We start from the raw sequence: 17,663 nt of genomic DNA, 5'->3' as shown, positions 1-17,663 counted from the left end.
ATCGATTTTAACGGTATTTTCGACGTAAACCTTACAATTGATGATACGAAAAGTAAAGTACAATAAATAAATAAGGAATATACACCCTCAGACTTACATGTTGACGAAACGAGAAGAACTAAGATATCGATTAGTGAATGCTCGACGCGAATGCAAAGAGAGTGCCCTCGTAAGAGGAAAACGATTGATTAATTAAGTTGATTGAGTGTAGTTGGTCAAATTGGTCGGTCATGCAACGGAGAGGCTGGTACCCGGAAAGATCCGAGCTTACGTGGTCGAAAGTTCAAGCACGTAGGCGCCAATAAGTAAGAACAAAGTCTAGAATGCAAAGGGAGAAGAGAAGGGCGGACACTCACGTGAGAAATATGAGGAGCGAAGGCTCCTATTTATACTAATCACGTGAAGGAATTAGGGTTTCGGAGACTCTTTGGAAGTGAATCTCGGAAAGATATGAAAAAGATACGTAAAACATGCGAGAAAGGGCACGGGAAGAGGCGCGGCAGCCACCGTCTCTTGGAAGAGGCGCAGCGCTCTTGCGTCTATTCCCGTGAGGTTTCCTCCTGCTGAAGAAAGATTTCCGCGTTTGAGTTATGGTAGGACGGAAATAATTCGATTATCTTAATATCTTATATGAATATTACGGGATATTATTTGCCAAAAGATAAAATTTGTGAGATATGGAATAGAAATATCCGAACATTCCGAATATTCGACTCGGGATTTAACAAATTATCGGAAAATGGAGACGGTTTTTGACCCGGACTCCGAATGTACTCTAATTACTGCCAAAACGACCGTATCGGTACGTAGATGACATCTAAGAGGTAGACATTAATATTTGAGCAATCACTTGACGATAATCTTACGAACTGTCACAAATCGTTCTGCGTATCAAACATGCGGCCCAATCATCACCGGGTGGTTTGCGGGAGGTGCGGAAATGAGGTATCTACAGCTGGTACTCGACCAAGTATGGCCTACTCGGTCGAGTAAAGTGTGTTGGGTATTCTGTTTGGCTTCTGCCCAGGAATACTCGGCCGAGTATGGGTAATACTCGACCGAGTAGAGGATACTCGGCCGAGTATACCCTATACTCGACCGAGTATCCGGCCTGATGGGTATTATTTCCGCGGGTTTGATTTAAATGATTGGAGGTTATATCGTTCGTCAGTTTCAAAAGTCATTCTCCCCAAAAACATAAACTACGTTCATTCTCCTCTAATCATCTTCATCAATTCCAAGTCAATGGTCGTCGATTGTGGGTTCTAACATCTCATTCCGTGTCAATCGCCGTAGTAAGTGTCTTATCCTTGTTCATCTATTGTCATTCTTATAAGTTAACAAACCCTAATTTGGTTAATTTGGGAGTCTAGGGTTCTGGTCATCATATGTTGTTGATTGTTGATTATCGTTGTTGTAGGTGATGATGTGTTACTAGTTGTGCATTTGTATGATTGATTACAGCGTAGCGGATTGCGAAAAGGTAGGGTTTCCCTACTCAGTTCTTGTGTAATTGATTTGAGATATTTGTTGTATTGTGTATGATTGTTGTCTGCTGATCATCGGATTGTTGGTGTTGTGGTGACGGTGGTGATGTGGTTGTGTTGTGACGGTGGTGGTATTGTGACAGTTGTGTTCTTTGTGGTATGTGTGATTGTGGTGGAGTCACTTGCGGGAGTGGCTTCACACCCTAGTTCGCCCTCCGTGGAACCCGTCACGGGAGGGGATGTGCACATTAAGGGACAGGGATTGTTAGTCGCTCGTTGATGAGCTGGACTAGGTGGGGATGGGCTGCGGTCACCCACTGGCGGCGAGGATTACCTGTTGCGATGGGTAATCTGGCAGGGCTACACACTTCGGTGTGTAGTCGGTTAATGTGTGAAATCGGGAGACCGGGGATGGAGGATGATCAGCCGGTTACGCTATTTGTTTGTCTTATTTGAATTATGCGATAATCGACCCCGTGTTGTTGTTTTGTAAACCTGCGGTGATCCATTCGGGGATGGTGAGCAGATATGACAGGTAATGCAGATGTTTAGTTATGGGACAGACATGGGGAGACATCACTTCGAGTCTAGTTTCCGCCGTTACGAGTTTAGCCGGCAATGATTTCAGTTGTATTGAAGTTCTTACCCTTTTAGTTTGAGTTGGTTTGAGATAATGTATTCGCTAACTCTTTATACTTTATATAAATGTTGTTTGGAAATTGTAACTTTGATATACTAACCTCGGGAAACCGAGATGGTAACAGCCTTTCGGTATGAGGGGGTGTTACAGTTAAACAATTACTTTTAACCAAGTTAACTAATATGAGTATAACCGAGTACTATAAATCGGTAATTACATTACGGGTATATTAACCCTTCTTTTTTTAAATTTACAAAATTGGCAGAAACACATACGGAGTAATATTTACAATTTTACAAGCAACAAACAATCGTGAGTTTTCCCTTGAGAAAAACTAAATGAGCAGACATTATCTTAGGCCCGTACGAAAGTTATTGTTAATAGTGTTCAATTCTTTAGAAGAAAAGTTAAATGAGTCGACCAAATTTACATATGTTCCGAGTATATTATATATTTATATCTATCTATCAGCGATTACAAAGAGTTCAATTATTCTGAACGACTTTCAAGTTTGTGAAAGACCATAACCTTTTTAAACTACCTAAAATATTTTTAATGAAAATATATATTAGAGACTATTAAATACTCTTTCCTAATATCTTAGTCTATCTAATATTCTCTAATACGGGGTAATATACTTAGAGAAAAAATTATTTTTGACAATCATAGTAGCACTATGCATTTTAGCCATGATAAGTTGATAACACACACTACATTACGTTTTATAATACTGTTTAAATATTCTAAAAATGGAGGGTATCACAAATTAGTCCGGCCAGTAGTATACTAAGTTGAAAATTAGCCAAATTCTACCTTGATTCAATAACGTACATAATCTACTGAGATTTTATTAGAGCGAACTTTTGCTTCCTTCTTCATTATAAAAGGCTTGACCATGCTTCTCATCTTTTCATATAATCCATGGTATATTGTATAAGTTATTCTACAATTGAGTTTGCGTCTATGTATGTTTGAATTGTTGATCATGTGGGCATGAGATAACTAATTTCATGAATATATGATAGTGCATACTATTACACTAATTAAGTAAGAATGAACAAACAGAAAGGACTGTTTATAGTTACAATAACTATAACAGGGAATATGATAATTGATTTCATTTTTCATCACTTATGGAATTGAATATGCAAATTTTATCAATTACGTGAGATAAAACAAGACGACACGCACTTTTATTAGTATATGACAATCTCAAACTAATATAAAAGGTAAAAGACACTTAATAATCTATTATGAGAAACAAAATATGTAAGATGTCTCACATTAACCTCATCGAGAGACCATTTAATAAGAGAATTAGTAATAATAGAATAGAATAAAATGGACCCAATCCATTTCACTTTATTCCAAACAATCAACCAAACTTTTATACATTACAAATTGACGATAGCTAGATATTTGACTAGGGTTGTATTATGAGTAAGAGGTCTCTACCTTTAAGATTAATTTTATCGTTATTATCGTCCTATAAGTCCAAACTACAAGTTTTAGGTTAACTTATGTCATCCAATTTGATCACTTGCGATCAGAGTTTGATTTCAGTGTCAAAATTTTAGCACTTCAGCCATGTTCTTTTGGATTTAAAGTCAATTCATTTAAGCTCCTACAAGTTTAATTCAACTCTTATACAGAGGCGAAGCTAGTGAGTAGCAAGGGGTAGCGGTTGCTACCCCAAACCTAGAAAAACCAGAAAAACAAAAGGAAGAAGATGACTTTCGCTACTCCAGTGTAGTACAAATATAAGACATAAATATAAGACATAAATAGGACTGATATGTTAGCATCATCATCTAAGTGGTGCAGTGGTATAGTCTTGTACTTGTGGCTTTATGGCTTTCTTCCTGACTACTTGTGTTTGACCCTCATAGGAAGCAATTTTTCATTTTTTTTGGCTTACTTGGAAGACATTTCTATTGAGGGATATTGTTGCAATTGCGTTCTTGTTTCCATGATTTTATATATTGTTTTATTACCAATAATTTATACTTAGTGTGAGTACTATCTATTATATACAAATATATTATTTCACAAATTATTAATTGGTACTCTCCCGTTTCAATCATTAATTTACGTATTTAATTTTGTGAGTGATATTTTAATCCCCTCCCAGTCGATTGAGACAAATGATGTACGAACTACGAAGTATAAATTTTTTTGTTATACAAGTTGTCACCTTTGTTACTAACACTTAATGGTATACGAATTATTCACGTATATAACGGTCGGTCACTATAAGCGCTAAACTAGTAGGGTCTTAGGGTCCAGGCGCAATAAAAAACCTCAGAGCATAAGTGCGAACACAATTCATTTTTTGAAATTGAAAAATATAATTATTATAACAAAATTACGTTCATTTGCGTATTTCCTAAGAGATTGAAGAAATGTTACAAAAATTTCGCTACCCCATATATTAAATCCTACCTTCGCCCCTGCTCTTATAAGTTCAGTTCAGATAAGTTAAGCTTTTCATACCCATTTTTCTACTCCCTCCGTCCCTGTCAATTTTTGTCCTTTCGTTTTGGCACAAAGACCAAGGAAAGAGGAGGGAGCCAATTACTAAATGACAGGTGGACCAAATTGAGTATGAATAGTCAAATTGCTCATCAAATTCATTCTTAAAATAAAAAGGACAGCAATTGACTGAGACACCCCAGAATAGAATAGGACAACAAATGACCAGGACATAGGGAATATATGTTAAACTCCTATAAGTAGAGTTCAGCTCCTTGACGTTTAGCTCATAAAAATTAAGCACTTATAATAGGTTCAGTTCAGATCAGTAAAATTAAGTCCAAAAGAACACGGCCTTAGAGTATTAATACATCATAATCATATGATATTACAAATTGGCCCGGGCATTGCCCGGGCATTAAATCTTGTATATAACTAAATGAGGCTTTTTTTTCTAATTATATTATTAGCATTAGAATTAGGAGATAATTAATTATTTACAATTTTTCTATTATAATTAGGAATATAATTTTCCTATTAGAAATGAGAATTAATTAATTATTTTACAATTTTTCTATTAGAAATAGGAAATAAATTAACAATTTATTAAGGCATTTTTTTCCTAATTATACTATTAGAATTAGGAGATAATAATTATTTAAAAGTTTTCTATTATAATTAGGAATATGTTTTTCCTATTACAAATGAGAATTAATTAATTATTTTACAATTTTATTATTAGAAACATGAAATAAATTAATTATCTATAAATTATTAATATTAAAAAATTATTCATATGTATTTGTTCACTTTTTATTAAATTAGAAGAAAAAAATATTTGATATATTTATAATATCCAATTTTATAACAACTTCCGATTAAAAAAAAGAGGTATTTTGAGGCTAAAAGGCCCTAGGCCGAACTAGGTTGTGACAAATGTGCAAGCATAATACGTACTACATGGAATTTACTCACGTAAAGAGTAAAATGAACGCTGAAATATGCCTCTACGTCTTTTGTTATTGCTAATGTCATATTTAATTATACATAATACGAAGTTTATTTTTCAAATGTCATACGTATTTCTCCTACTAATTTTAAAGTTATTTCGCTAACAATACACTTCAACTTCTATTGATAATTTATTATTGTATTATTTACATTCATTTTCCATTATATAAAAGTATATTAATCAAAATTTAAATAAGATATTCACAAATTATTGATAAGTACAAAGTTTGATATCTATTTTTCAAGGAGTATTAAAAGATAAACAAAGTTGCTGCTAATTTGCTAAGCGAAATATCATATTATGACAAATGAGTAAATGTTTTGATAAATTTTATTGTGCGATTGTTTTACAATTTAAAGTAAAAATGGTACCACGAGTAAAAAATAGATTTGAATGAGCCTTGAAGGTAAATTAGATACACTTATTATAGAAATATGTACTATAAGATTAAGATTTAATTCAAGCAACGATCAACATTAAAAAATATTCATGAAAAACACATAAAAGGGTAAGAGTAGTCTTTCCCTAACATAGTGAAGACTGTCTCTCTCAAGCTTCTCTTCTGACAAATTTACACGCATAAAAAAACGGTACTATTCAATTATATGGAGCAAACTAATTATTGTTGATGCTATATATATATATATATATATATATATATATATATATATAAATTTAGCACATCATCACTATAATTTAGGGAGAGATACGAATTGGGGAAGGGTGAGACATATTCGTCATGCATATATAGTACGATGTTTTAACCACCTTTAGGCAAAAATATAAAAATAAATGAAAAAATTTAAACCTAAAAGGGGGTCACGTACTTGTCAACTCTTCTATAGTTCTCTACCGCATTAATATTCTCATGAAGTTTATGACATTTATTTCATATTAATAAAAAAATGATTATACTACTTCGTGCAATTTGTGATTTATAACTTTTAGCTAACTTATTTGAACTTGCTTAAATTTATATATTTTAAGTGAAGAATATTAATTATAAATATGGTAAACATAAAGTTTGATCTTTAATTTCCTCAGAGATAAAAAAAAAAAACCTCAATTTTTATTTTCTTATAATATACTTGATACCCGTCGTTGTGAGTACCAAAGATAAAATTTATAATTCCTATTAAGACTAACCTAGGCTAGTGGTAACAGGGTCGAACCACAAGGAGGCAGATGTAAATTCTAGTTGATTTATATTTAGTCTAAGGTAACAATTGTGGGGGTTGAGTTGAGATGGTCTATAGCTAAGAACAAATAAAGATAATAAACTAAAAAGACGGTTTAACAGATAAAGAAAGGGGTACTAGGATGATCGGTTCATTATAGCTTCCTAAGGCAAAGAAAACTAAGTCGGTCTGAGTCAACACAGGTGAGGCGGGAAATAAAGAGGTCCTCTCGGTCCACTCTTAACAAATAGCATCTTTCGATCTCGCTATAGATCCCTAATATCACTAATACTAACTTTCGTTCTGAAAAGTGACTAATGGTCTAAACTATACCTATCTTTCGATCTTAGCACAGTTTAGTCGATTCAATTGATGGTCCAACGACTTACCCTATCTTTCGATCTAACGGGTCGGTCATAAAATAAGCATCTAACTGGTCGCATGCATTCGATTCGTTAAACACAACATTAAAATCAATTAAAACGAAATAAAGCTCACAAGGTCAGTCGATCGACCAAGTGAGGTGGTCGATCGACCAACACGCGGGTTCAGGCCGTGTCTAATCTAATGCCGCCTATGCTACAATTCGCCTACATCCTAGCACAAATTATTTAGCTACTCATGGCAATGATGGAAACTATAACAACATTAAAGATTAAAACTACGGGATTCATGCTTGAATTGACGATATAAAGAAATTGCATAAGATGATAATTATGGCTTTCGGGGAACTAACTAGCAAATCTATTTCTACGAATGCAATAAAGATGAACTAAAATAAGAACAAGGGAATACCGAAATTGCAGAGGAAAGATTAAAACCGCGAATGAAAATCCGATGCAAAACCAATATTCCGAACCCTAATTCTTGATAAAACTAAAACTGAATGTAATTTCTGATAATAAAGCTTTATGATAGCTAAAAGTTTCTAGGTTACGTTATATAGACAATAGCGTAACTTCTTATTTCCTAAACCTAGCATCACGAGCTTGCGCTTTCTCAGTCTTCTAATTTTCGTCTGAAATATCAGTTGGGTCGATCGACTGAGAGGACTGGTCGATCGACTGGTTCTCAATGTACAGTAGCTTCTGGAACCCGAACATTGGTCGATCGACTGAGGGTGATGGTCGATCGACCACTTGAGCTGCTACTTGACTTCTTAAAACTCGTGGACTTGTCTTTTGGCCTTGAATTGCGCACCAAGCTCGTTCCTCGGGTAAATACTTCACGTCAAGTGCAATGCAGGATACTCGGGGACGAATTTAGCTTGATTTCCGCTGGATTCTTCACATTTCTGCAATAATGTACAAAATACGGAAGTAGACGGAAATAGGGAGAAATGCAGCATAAACTACATGAATGAGCTCTGAAATGCGTGTAAAAAGGGATGTAAAACATCATATAAAAGACACGCATCAAACTTCCCCAAACCAAACCCTTGCTTGTCCCCAAGCAAGAACTAGACTCGATCTAATGACCTAATGGAACGAGTTCAATCTCAGAGCGAAATGCAAACTGTTAAGCCTAAACCAATTTAATGCACAACCAACAATCAATTAGTAATGTGAATCATGCAAACGAATTATGAAGCCGTTAAAAACATGCTGAACCGCCAACTGTAGAGACTTATCAAATTGGACTCTCGCGGGTCGCTCAAATCACTCAATAAGTACAGGTGAATATATGTAAGATAGAAAGAATTAATTTTGTAGTGACTCTCACCTAACTACGACCTATAAGAACATGCCAGCAATAGAATATGAAAATGATCTCTATAACCGTACATATGCATTCCAACCAAACAGATGACCAAAGACACATGCCGAGGTATATATGGGATATGTGAGGTATGGGTAAGAAGAGGCAAAACATTTTATGGTGAAGTGGAGGTACAGGTGATCAAGCTAGCACCAAAACGGAACCAAGTGGCAACATCCAACTTCTTGCTCATAATCAAACGAAACGGTGCTATAGCAAGCACAAAACTCACAATCTCCAAAATACTAAATCAATAAACTCCCCATAAAATATAAATGGAACATGGGAGCAAAAATCGCCAAAAGATAAGGATTAAATTATGTGAATTGACTTTTTCTCGGATCTTCAGTCGATCGACCCATTTGGGCAGTCGATCGACCGCCTTGAACAGTACAGAACTCTTTTTTTTTTTTTTTTTTTCTAGTCTTTCTCATCTTTTCTTTTCTTTTTCTTTTTCTATTTCTTTCTTTCCCTTATTTCATCTTCCCAACACTCATCTCAACAGAGCATATGCCACCAAAAATGAGTAACAATCCCAAAAACTAAACTACTAGCTTGACAAAGGACAGGCTAAATGTAGGATGTAGTAAATGGGACAAAAAAGGATATTTTTGGCAGTATGGAGGTTATGGGCCTAATAAGAAAAGGGAAACCTCTACCACATGTGTCAACAAACCACAAACCGAATGCATACAGGTATTAAGTAGATCAAATTCATATTTATGCAAATTAAGGAAACATGTCTCATAAGGAGTACTACTCACATTCCTAAATAAACCGGTCATAGATGTCACCAGTTATAGGCTCTAAATCTCAGAAATATGATGTAGCTTGCCAAAATTCTAAGTCAAGTCTCAAGCTCAGCAAGTAATTCAACGAAAACTCGTAGATATGCATAAACGATTCTACTAATAACATGTTAATCTATCAAGGCTTAGGCAAAACAGGTGCAAATGCAAAATCATCATAGAAATACTACCGTTCCGACTCGACCTATATGCTAAAATAAACGTGCATTTTTGGAATTTTTTTTGAAATTTTTCAATTTTTTTTGGAATTTTGTATATATAAGAGAAATGAAATGAAACAATGCAAAACAAAATTAAACGTGAATGCAAACAAATGATATGCGACGCAAAACCCTTCCCCAAACCAAATCGCACAATGTCCCCATTGTGCAAAATCATGTAGTGAAGAAAAGAGAAATGGGAGTTTGCGAGAAATAAATAAATATGACATGAAGTAAAGAAACAGGAACTTACAAGACTTTAAGCGCAAAGGAAACCTCCCCAAACCAGCGTGAGCTAGGAGGTTTCAGTAGCTAGCAGTGCTACCATGAGTGCCTGAAAAGACATAAAATACCACGCATAAGACTGAGAAAACAATTTTGAAGCGGTAAAATTGTGCATAATTGAGAAAATAGAAGAAATAAGGAAAGGGACGGAAAGTAAAGTGGAGTAGAAAACTCCCTTAAGTCCGCATATCGACCAAACACAGCAGGGGAGAGGTCGTGAATAAGTACAGCAGCATTAGCGGTCGATCGACCACTTAACCCAGTCGATCGACCAGGTATACATGAACAGTGTCGCTTGAACTGCGGAGATCACGATCGACCGATCGAACCAACGATCGATCAAAGCACCGCCGCAACCTCATATTTCTTCGTAATTGCTCAATGATTTGAGCTAACAAGCTCTAAATACCTGCAAGTACACAATAATACGCGCCCAAAATTGCGCAAAACCCAGAATAAAGTCTAAAGTACTTAAGAATCCTAAACAAGCGAAATAAAATGCGAAGTTTTCGCACACACAAAAAGCAATAAAAAATTGTTTTAATAAAAGCAAGTAAAATGAAGTTTATAACGAACTCGATCAACTAATAGTTGATCAAGAAGGACCACGGTATGGCCCACTTCGTCGGCTTCCTCTACTAGAGGTAGCCTCAATGGTGCTCATCTTATCACCGCACCCTTCTCGCCTTCAACAATGGAGAGCTCAATGGATCAACTTTGTCATCTCCCCAATCAAGGACTCCTTGGAATCGTCGAATCCAAATCACCCATCTCACCTTGGCTGGCTCATCTTCCACTTCCTCATCAATCCCATAGCTTAGGCATCCAAGGCCTCCTCTTTGAATGATAGGCTTTGTTGCGCTAGAGTGACTGCACTCATCCTTCCCCAAACCAGCTCCCGCAATGTCTAAAACAACAGATTCTTCCTCCTTTCTGCTCCCAATCTGGGGCGGAGGGGTTAGCACAAGAGTAGTAATAGAGACAGGCAATTCGGAAGCACAAAGTACGATTTCTTTTCGTAAACCGTATTACATGTGCAACAGCCACATGGGGTCCTTCTTCTTAGCAGGTTGGGCAAAGATGATAGAATGTTTCCCAACTTTGAAGGTCAAAGTTCCGAGCCTACGTCAATAATCGCACCAAAGAAGCGGTGTGCGAAACGGCCTACCTAGGATGATTGGTATATGGGCATCCTCAGGCATGTCAAGGACAACAAAGTCAACACGGAAGAAAAACTTCCCTATTTGGACGGGTATGTCCTCTAGGACTCCTATAGGCTCGACCGTAGATCGGTCAGCCATCTGAACTGTCATGTCTGTGATAGCAAACCGGGTCAACTTAAGCTTCCTAGCTAAACTCAAGGGCATGACGCTTATACTAGCCCCTAGGTCACATAATGCCTTCTCAATAGAGAAGGTACCTATTTTGCAAGGAATGTAAAAAAGCTGCCCGGATCCTCTAACTTATGGGGCGCAGCGTGAGACAGATAGGAGCAAGACTCCTTAGTAAGTGCGACAGTGTGCACTTTTTCAAGTGACCGCTTTTTGGACAAAAGTTGTTTCATAAATTTAGTATAAGCGGGCACTTGGTTTACTAACTCAAGGAAGGGGACTTGTACATTCGGACTACGGATAACTTTTTCAAATTTGCTTTGAAAGATACTGTTCCTTGGTCGGCACTAGCCTCTCCGGATAAGGGGTCAAAGAAATACCTTAGCCCTCTCCTCCAAATCACGCGCGCATCCTTGGACTTAGGTCGAAAGTCCGTCACCTTCTCTTTGTTGAAGCCGGACCCCTCCTCAGACCGTCTCAAATGAGAACCATTAACCGTCATTGGGTCGAACTGGGACCGGGATCGACCCATCAAGACTCGGGTCTTGTCCTAAAGTCTTGGATCGTGGTACCCCGAAACAAGTGGTCTCGCAGATTATTTGGCATCAAAGGACGAAATTCCTCAAGATCGCAGCGATCTCGGTCGATCGACCATCGTCCTCGGTCGATCGACTGAGATGTACTGATTCCCAAGCTCCTGTAACCCGTGCTTCAGTCCGATCGACTAGGCATATCAGTCGATCGACTGATATACCTGGTAGACGCCTTTTTCTTTGATTTGTTCGTTGAAGCTTTCTCTTGACTTGTTTCCGGCTCATCTTTTTCAACAGCGTCCTCGACCATGGCAGGACCATCAAGGGTGGACCCGCTCCTCAATGTGATGGCATTTAAGGTTTCCTTTTGGTCAATTTGGGTCGGCAAGTGTCCGGGAGCTCGAGTGTTGCTTTTGCTAGCCAATTGAGCTATTTGGCTCTCTAGTAGCTTCATCCCGGCCTCTCTTGCTTGGGACTCCTTTAGCAACAAGTTCTTAAGCTCGGAAAATTCAGAATTCTGCGATCGTTGCTGCTGCGGCACATAAGGAGGTTTCTGATATTGTTGTTGCTTTTGATGAGGGGGCACATAGGGTTCTTCTTTGCTTGCGGAGCTTGAGTTGGGTTCAGGACATTTTGGCTCCTCCAACTCAAGTTCGGATGGGTATTCGGCTCATAGTAGATGTTGGTCCGCCTATAGTGTTGAAAGGCGAGACAAGATTCAAAGGGACTAGGGCGCTTTTTGAGACATGGCCCTCACCTCCACACCTTTCACGAGACGAAGGGACCGTCCGACACAAAGATTTACCTGGTACATCCCACCTTTAGAGGCTCCTCCTAGTTCATACTTGTCAAATCTCGCAAAGAAGAGCCTCAAGCGTAGCGACAGAGGAGGATTCAGCAGCTCTCCTCCTCTCGGTTCCCTCTAGAATTTTCATACTCGGCCTTGTGGGTAGCTAGATCGTCAATGATCTTCCACCCCTTAGTTGCTCCCAAATTTTCAGCGAATCTTCCATTGGCTGCAGCATCCAAAATGGCCCTCTGATCGTCGTACAACCCATTGTAGAAATGATTGCACAAGCTCCACTTTTCGAACCCATGGTGTGGTATGGTTCGCACCAACTTCTTAAATCGGACCCATGCTTCGTGGAAATTCTCATCTGGCCCTTGTTTAAAGCCCGTGATTTGAGCTCTAATAGCAATCGTCCTTGAAGCAGAAAAGTACTTCTTGTAGAATGTCAATGCCAATGTATTCCAATCGGTGATCCCCGAACGGTTCGGTCCAAATCTCTATACCACTCCTTGCAAAGCATCACGAAGGAGAAGATGAACATAGTCTCCTTGATCCGGTCCTGGGTCACGCCACCGGTGGGGGGTATGGAACAATGAGAGTCAATAAAGGTCTCCATATGCTTAGCCGCATCTTCATTTGCGCCTCCCGAACCGGTTCTTCTCAACCATGCTAATGTATGAAGGCTTTGGTTCGAACTTCCTGCATCTCCCGGTAGTTCGAACCCCTTGTATAAGTTTTCACCGGCTCGGCTCGAATGACTAGTTATACTCGCTTCCTCGCCATGACCGGAATTTCGGGAGAAGTAACTGCCTCTCTAAAGAAGTGGAAACGGGTGAAGACTGTGGGTCTTCTTCGAAAAGATTGTGCTCGTAATAGCTTGACAGAGTACTCAGCTCTTCCTCTGTCGGTAGTACTCTTTGTGTTCGTCTCAACTCGCGCAAGGATTTCTCTATCTCAGGGTCAAATGGCACTAGTTCACCACCCTGTGACCTGCGCATAAGAGGAAACTACAAAAAGAATATAAGAAAAGTTTAAGGAACAGAAGTCCCTTAAACTAAGAAAGACTAAAAAAAATAAAACAACTAAAATTAGGACTATTGCCTCCCCGGCAACGGCGCCAAAATTTGATACCCGTCGTTGTGAGTACCAAAGATAAAATTTATAATTCCTATTAAGACTAACCTAGGCTAGTGGTAACAGGGTCGAACCACAAGGAGGCAGATGTAAATTCTAGTTGATTTATATTTAGTCTAAGGTAACAATTGTGGGGGTTGAGTTGAGATGGTCTATAGCTAAGAACAAATAAAGATAATAAACTAAAAAGACGGTTTAACAGATAAAGAAAGGGGTACTAGGATGATCGGTTCATTATAGCTTCGGCGGCAAAAACTAAGTCGGTCGAGTCAACACAGGTGAGGCGGAAATAAAGAGGTCCTCTCGGTCCACTCTTAACAAATAGCATCTTTCGATCTCGCTATAGATCCCTAATATCACTAATACTAACTTTCGTTCTGAAAAGTGACTAATGGTCTAAACTATACCTATCTTTCGATCTTAGCACAGTTTAGTCGATTCAATTGATGGTCCAACGACTTACCCTATCTTTCGATCTAACGGGTCGGTCATAAAATAAGCATCTAACTGGTCGCATGCATTCGATTCGTTAAACACAACATTAAAATCAATTAAAACGAAATAAAGCTCACAAGGTCAGTCGATCGACCAAGTGAGGTGGTCGATCGACCAACACGCGGTTCAGCCGTGTCTAATCTAATGCCGCCTATGCTACATTACTTACATCCTAGCACAAATTATTTAGCTACTCATGGCAATGATGGAAACTATAACAACATTAAAGATTAAAACTACGGGATTCATGCTTGAATTGACGATATAAAGAAATTGCATAAGATGATAATTATGGCTTTCGGGGAACTAACTAGCAAATCTATTTCTACGAATGCAATAAAGATGAACTAAAATAAGAACAAGGGAATACCGAAATTGCAGAGGAAAGATTAAAACCGCGAATGAAAATCCGATGCAAAACCAATATTCCGAACCCTAATTCTTGATAAAACTAAAACTGAATGTAATTTCTGATAATAAAGCTTTATGATAGCTAAAAGTTTCTAGGTTACGTTATATAGACAGTAGCGTAACTTCTTATTTCCTAAACCTAGCATCACGGGCTTGCGCTTTCTCAGTCTTCTAACTTTCGTCTGAAATATCAGTTGGGTCGATCGACTGAGAGGACTGGTCGATCGACTGGTCCTCAATGTACAGTAGCTTCTGGAACCCGAACATTGGTCGATCGACTGAGGGTGATGGTCGATCGACCACTTGAGCTGCTACTTGACTTCTTAAAACTCGTGGACTTGTCTTTTGGCCTTGAATTGCGCACCAAGCTCGTTCCTCGGGTGAATACTTCACGTCAAGTGCAATGCAGGATACTCGGGGACGAATTTAGCTTGATTTCCGCTGGATTCTTCACATTTCTGCAATAATGTACAAAATACGGAAGTAGACGGAAATAGGGAGAAATGCAGCATAAACTACATGAATGAGCTCTGAAATGCGTGTAAAAAAGGGATGTAAAACATCATATAAAAGACACGCATCAATACTAATTAAAGCACATAATGTAAAACAGGAAATTACACCACAATCTACTATTTCAATTTGTCGATGATCAACACTCAAAATAGCACATTTGTTATTTAAATAGTGTAAAAACTCTCAAAATGCTAAAAAAAAATTGTTCAATCTGTCGTTATCAAACAAAACCTAAGTTTCTGCATTTTTTTTTGGCATATTCAACTTAATCTTTACGGGATGTAAAAATGATGAAGTTTAGAAAATAGCGGTTAGTTTTCTGTTAGTTAGATGGACTTTTTAAGAGAGAGATGAAAGCTTTGCATTTTAGACCGTTTTATGTGTGAACGGAAGGGATTAAGTACTGGGTTAAAGGTTGTTTCGAGTGGGAATGAGGTTGATTGCGACGAGTTGGTTGACTAAAGTTTTTCCTTACTAGATCTAGAAAGGAGATAATTATTATGAAATAATAAAATTTGAAGAAAAAAGGACAATAAAAATGAGATGGAGGTAGTAAGATTTATTTATGCAAAATGAAATGAATAGCAAAGTTCGTGTATATATATAATATTTAAACTTATTCAGTTTACAAACATAGTACTCAGCCAAACACTTTGTTTGAGTATCCAGAATGGAGGTAGGGGAGGAGACGAGAAAAAGACTAGGAAGGGTAAGGGAGATAGATGAGAGGGAAAATTGTTTCTTAAACTTTTCTTTGTTGAAGAAGAAATAAATTGTCTTCGATAGGGGAGACGAGGATCCATATCATCTGGAGTAAAGATTGGTGTTTCATGGAGGTGAATGTGATTTATAACTTCTTAGATATAAAAGGTGGCAGAAAAGTAGTGATTGTTAGTGGATTGGAGGTTGTTTCAAATAGTAAGAATTAATCACAGTGGCTGATATTTTATTTTGCGGGTAAATTAGTGGGGTGGAGGGAGGGTGCATTTGTGAAGGATGATGAGTTTAACGAGGATAGTGATAATAAATAAGGTTATTTATCAGCAAAATATCGCTTGCATTAAAACATATAGGTAACATGAATAATAACAAGAAACCTCAAAATATCATACTGATAAACTTAATCTTGACCCCATCAATCCAAATTAAAGTAAAGTCTTAATTCTAACAACATTGTCGAGAGTAAGGGTTAATTTCCATTGGATTGTGGATTTTTCTAGAAATAGAGGTTTAGTTTTTCACTTGGTTGGATAAATTTGAGAGAAGTTTCGAAGACAAAGATCGATCTTTCAAGGGGTGAGATTGTTTTAGATCATGTGTGTGAATAGGGAAGAAAAATAGGGTTCTGCGTGAAGGATTTTGTTTCAAATGAGAAGATGGGGGGCAAGACTATTGTTAATTTGTTATAGGGGGTGTCATAAGCAGTCCCAGCCATGTAGTATTGCTTTGGAATTTGGTTCACATTCAAAGGTACGTCTATAGTTTGATCGGGAGATATAACATTTAACTACCTATAAATGTTTTTACGTAACTACCTTTTAACCCAACAATGATTAAATTATGATTGTTATTCTAAAGAAGGAGATTTGTTGCATCATTGCGTTGATTATGCAAAGTAGATATTATTGTTTTCCTTGACTAATTGAAAAACAAACAGGTATTAATGAACAAAATCTAAAAACTCTCAGTCCCAAGTATCAAACACTCTTTTATTCTTATGTCAATATTATGTTAACGGAAATTATTTGTTGGTCATGCGACATACATAAAATCTTACTATATGTCTATATTCCATTTTATTGTGAAATTTATCACACATTATTTTAATATCCGTGCGTTCGGGCAAGAAAACTAGTATATTATTAATCTAATGATAATATATTGTCTAATGATAATATATTCTGTAATAATATTCCTAATATTCTCTAATAAAACCAACCCCACTTTTATTAAAAGTTTAAATTCAAATTTGTTTTGTATTATTCCCAGTAATATATTTCACACAAACATTTAATACATTTGAATTTAATTGTTATTAGTTTGCCATTTTTCTTTCTAAATTCAATTTTTTGAATTGAACTTATAAAATTTGAATTTTTTTGAACTAAACTTACAAAATTTGAACTTTTCTAAACATGTAGGATTTGAACTGAACTAAACTTATATGATCCAAACTTTTTTGAATTGAACTTTTAGATAGAGGTGGCAATCAAGTCAGTGGGGTCGGGTCATATCAGGTCAATTGATGTACCGGTCGGGGTGAGGTTAGGTCGGCTCATTATCGGGTTTAGTTAATTTATCACATTACTCAGATTTTTTACCAATAAATTTAGTTTTTGACCATTATTTGGTTTAGATACATCGTTATGAAGTGAAAAACATCAAGTTAAACACTAAATTGCTTTCATTTTAATCAGTATCAGTATTAAGCTTAACAATTGTCATGCTATCAATCTAATCGAGTCAATATTGTTGATCATTTTCGGGTTTGGGTTGTATTGGGTGTTGGGTCACAAACGGGTTAGATTGAGTTGATTTTCCAGGTTCTGTTGGATTAGAGCTAAAGTTTTTGAACTTGTAAAATCAGATCTTTTCTTTAAACTAAAATTGAA

The 17,663-nt window shown here is 37.0% G+C and overlaps 1 protein-coding gene across 1 annotated transcript in view; it reads left to right on the top strand.

Annotated features, from left to right (window-relative positions):
* LOC141647622 (fructose-bisphosphate aldolase, cytoplasmic isozyme-like) overlaps positions 1-17,663 on the top strand; it is a 293,648-nt gene that overhangs the window by 130,085 nt on the left and 145,900 nt on the right. The gene's annotated exons all lie outside the window — the stretch shown is intronic.

The sequence above is a fragment of the Silene latifolia genome, chromosome 3, assembly GCF_048544455.1.
Source record: "Silene latifolia isolate original U9 population chromosome 3, ASM4854445v1, whole genome shotgun sequence".
NCBI classification, from domain to species: Eukaryota; Viridiplantae; Streptophyta; class Magnoliopsida; order Caryophyllales; family Caryophyllaceae; genus Silene; species Silene latifolia.
Note: the sequence above shows the minus strand (reverse complement) of the source record. Positions and strands in the feature narration are given on the sequence as shown.